This window comes from Myotis davidii, unplaced genomic scaffold (assembly GCF_000327345.1).
Source record: "Myotis davidii unplaced genomic scaffold, ASM32734v1 scaffold571, whole genome shotgun sequence".
Taxonomy (NCBI): domain Eukaryota; kingdom Metazoa; phylum Chordata; class Mammalia; order Chiroptera; family Vespertilionidae; genus Myotis; species Myotis davidii.
In genome coordinates, this window is record NW_006283136.1 from 1044678 (window position 1) to 1049395 (window position 4718).

Sequence of the window (4718 nt, forward strand, 5' to 3'; positions counted from 1 at the left end):
GATGCATCAGGTGTGGATATTTATTTCTTTGTCATCAGAGGTGACATTCCTATTTCCATCAAAATTGTCTCCACTGTTAAAGGCATTCAAATATATGATAACTAGGTTATAGACTAGCTTTTTCTGCACGCTTTATTTTCTCAGAATCTCTCTCAGTGTCTCCTCTTTTTTTCTTTTAGTATCTGTCTTTCTGGCACGTGTGTGGGCATACACACACATACACAGAGTTTGTTTGTTTGTTTTAATTTAGAAAGTAGTCAAGTAGAGAAAAGGCAATGTAGTCTAATGGAAAAAACAATGAACTAATAATGTTCAGTCCCAGGCTCATTGCCTAGACTGAGTTATTTGTTTTGTTCTTGCTTGGTGTCTTCCCAAGCAAAGTGGGAGAACATAACCAGTAAGTTTATCGCAGATGTCCTTGAATACTATATGAAGGTCTATACCAGTATAAGAGTATATCAGTTTGAATGGGAGGCAGTTACTAGTCCAACAACTACTTTGGAACCCACTACATAACAATATAAAAATTTGAGAATGGATCACCCATTAAAAAGCATGAGTTCAATGCAATTGTCATGGAAATGAGCAACTGTCCACATTTCAAAACGACTTGGTTTCAACTTGTACCTTTTGCTCTAATAGGAGTTATCTATGCAGAATGTTTTGCTCTAATAGGAGTTATCTATGCAAAAGGTTAGACCCTGTACCAGTTAAACTGGGTAGGATGGATTCTTGATGTAGATAAAATGGTACTAGTAGCAAAGAAAGGACTAAAGTTTTAAGTGCTTAGATTCTAAGCCTTAGAACTTTGGTCTCAGAGGTCACTTAGTCCAATTTTCTGTCCTGAGCCTCTATCCCCTGTCAAGGAAGCTTTGCCGGACTCTTTCAGCCTCTGCTTGACGGGAAACGCCCACCACCTTGGGGCAGCTCTTTGGAATTTTGGACAGTTTTGACAAATCATGTTAAAAAATGTCCTGTGTCTTTGTAACTTTCATCCATTAGTTTTAGCCCTGTCCCGTGGATACACAGAATAAGCCTGTTTGAAGACTGAAGTCAAGCTTCTTAGAATATTGTCTTTTCTCAAAGAAATGACCTTAGATTCTACAACTGTTCCCCTTGAGGCAAAGTTTCATATTCTCTATTGTTCTGGTTATTCTCTTTTTTCCAGATGCTGGTTTGTCTAGATCAGTGGTTCTCAACCTTCCTAATGCCGCGACCCTTTAATACAGTTCCTCATGTTGTGGTGACCCCCAACCATAAAATTATTTTCCTTGCTACTTCATAACTGTAATTTTGCTACTGTTATGAATTGTACTGTAAATATCTGATATGCAGGATGTATTTTGTTACAAATTGAACATAATTAAAGCATAGACACAAAGACAATATGTAATTATATATGTGTTTTCTGATGGCCTTAGGCGACCCCTGTGAAAGGGTCGTTCGACCCCCAGAGGGGTCGCGATCCACAGGTTGAGAACCGCTGGTCTAGATCCCTCTTAAAGTGTGCTGCCAGCCCGGCTGGTGTGGCCCACTGATTCTGTGGGGCATGCAGGAGGCAGCCAATCAATGATTCTCATAATTGATGTTTCTATCTCTCTCTCTCCTTTCATCTCTGAAATCAATTATACATTGTTTAAAAAGTATGCTGTCGGGAAATGCCCCCTGAGCATTTTGTGAAGATCTGACCAGCATGATCACTTCCATCATTCTCAACACTATTCCTCTTCTTGTGGCCTAAGCAGGCATACGTATTTTTGACAGCATCAAATCCTTTCTCTTTAGTGACTGCCTTGGCACAGGCAGCACACTGCCACTCTGCCAGAGTGAGAGCAAAAGATGCAGTCAAGTCTGGCCGCATCTAGGCACCTTTACAGAGAATAGGTTGGGGACCTGGACAGGGGAGAGAACAAAGACAGATGTGGATCTATAGAGTGGCTTGTTTGGGATGGTTGGGAAGGGAAGATTTAGAACTGAGAGATAGTAAAGTTAATTTGGAGCCGAAAACATATATTTTAATGAGGAGGTCAGAAAAGTAATCAGATCCTATTTTGGATCCTATTCAATGGCAGCTGCTACTTGCATAAAGCAAGGAAGACTTCAAAGAAATAAAAGTTGTTAGGAAAAATCCAGATGTCGTTGCTTTGTATGTTGCCATAGTATGCTGGCCAGTCTCCAAGATGGCCCCTAATGGTTCTTACCTCCTTACCTCCTTATTCATACTCTTCAGGCTCACTTAAGTAACCAATAGGATATTGTGGAAATGATAGATGTTACTTCTGATTAGGTCATGAAAGATGTGGCTGCTGCCTTGCTCTCTTGGATCACTTGCTCTGGAGGATGTCAGCCGCCATGTCATGAAGACATTCAAGCCCTATAGAAAGATCTTCATGGTAAGAAACTTGGGCTTCATGCCAACAGCCAGCAGCTAAGTAGCCCTGTGAGTGAGCCATGTTGGAAGAGTCTCCCTTAATCCCAGTCACACCTTCAGATGACTGCAGCCCTTATAGATATCTTGACTGCAATCTTTTGAGACCCTAAACCAGAACTATCCAGCTAAGATCCTCCTGAATCCCTGACCTAGAGAAACAGTGAGATGATGTTTATTGCTGTTTAGATTACTAAACTACTAAGTTGTAAGTCGCTAAAGTTTGAGGAATTGGTTATGCAGCTATAGATAACTAACACAGATAGAAAGGAGGGATGAAAAGTAAAGGCTGCTCATACTAGGCTTGGACTTGCCCTGGCCTCTAAAGGTGGAACAAGGACTAGCTTCATTTCTACTTCAGGACACTGCTGACAGCCACATAGGGCTAGAGGATGACAAGCCCGCCCTCTTGTCTCCTCTGCCTCCTAGGGGAGGACTAGGATGACATTTAGAACTCACACAAATTTTGTTTTCGGCTTTCCCATGGCTCCTGGGAAAAGCTGCATTGTCCTGCTAGTAGGCTGTGGGTCCTTGAGAGCATGGCTCCGATCTTACTTGTTTCTATCCCCATTGCCCAGCAAGTGAACATTTATGAACAGTGAATGATATTAAGGGAGAGAGCAAAATACCTTCCTTCTCCTGAGTTCTGGAGAGTCCATTCTTAGAGAGGAATCACAGTTCCTCAAGGCAGTTTCGATAATAATAATAATAGCATGCCTGGCATCAGACATTTTCACTTTTAAAAAAAACAACACCCCGTTTCACTATTTAAAAAAGCCCCTCTATTTAAGCTCATTGCGTTTAAGAGCTTCCTTTCACATGTCCATTCATTTCTTCTATGAAATGTTGCTTTCACTGTTGCTCAAACTCCCAAGTGCTTGATCCAGGGGAGCAAAGAGATCTGCTGCAGAGAGACCAACAGACCGCTGCCGAAGTTGCCCAAAAACTCACAGTGGAAAGAGCCCTGGAATGGAATTAGGAGGTCTGGTTCTGGGCTGCTGTCACCGATTCGCGTAGATGTCCTTGGACAAGTTTGTTCCCTCTCTCTAGACCTCAGCTCCTTTACCTTAAACTGAGAAAGGGGGTCCAGTGGGGTCCTCCCAGGTCTGGGTTCCAAGGTGCGATGGGAAAGTGAAAGCAGCGGTCAGCAAGCCTCTGAGTAGCTGTTACGGTTACAGTACAAGGTCCCCCGGGCTTCCTTTTCTGTCCCAAGGCTATGGCCTCAGGGAAAGGCTGTCAAGTTCACCGACTGGGAAGAGTCTTCCGGGTTTGAAAGCTCGGTCTCCGTGTTTCCAGTTTGGTTACCAACCCTGGGTGACCTTGGGCAAATTCTTCTCTCTGAACCTCGGAGCCGGGACCTCCCTGTTATCCCGAAGAGGCTCGAAGACCTGGGAAGCGACCTGGAGAGCTTTCCGCGAGATTTTTTTTCTACCAACTGGGTAGCTCAGCCCCTGCGCGGGATCCAGTCCCGCCAGCCGTCGGCTCCGGGGTGCAGTCGAAACTTCAACCAGCGTGGCTTCCGAGGCTGTGGCTACAGGTGAGTTCTTAAAGGGGCCGCTGACGCCTGGGTCACACCTGAGACCGAAGTCTGGGCGGGGGACGCCGGCCAGGGGGAATGAATGAATGAATGAGCAAAAGAAGAAACAGGCTTTCCCTTCCCACGTTTAAATGCATTCTTGCTTGGAATCAATCACGGAGATTTTAAAATCCACTAGTATAACCCTAAAACTCTTACCAAAGTAACCCATCTCCCCATTTTACGTGCCCTTCTTTAATTCACCCCCCGACCGCCGGCAAAACTTTTACTGAGGGGCAAAGAGTGACTTAAAAAAAATAAATCCACACAAAGTGGAAGACAGTGCAGAGACGGTACCCCGGCCCCAGCACCTCCGTTCTCCCCCTTTCCAGGCTCCGCCTTCCCCGCCCCCTGACGTGGCTGGTGCCGGCGACTCCTCCGCCGGGTCGCTTTTCGCGGTCGGAGATCCGCCCCGGCGGCGACAGGCGCTGTCTCCCGACGTGGAGTTGGGAACAGCACGTGCTTACTGAGGTTAAACCTTAAAGCGTGTCCCGGACTGTGTCTCGGCCCCGGTGTTCCTGAAGCCGCATCTGTCTGCAGACACCCCGACCCTTTCGAGCCTGGGGTGCATCCCGCTCCAAACCGCGGGCCACCCCGGCTCGGGCGGGGGAACGGCGCGCCTTCCCGGGGCACCCGGGCCACCTGTAGAGTCTCTGTGTCAACGCCTTTGTCCTCGGAGCCCTTCGCTGGCCGCCCCTGTGCACGAGAGGGGCC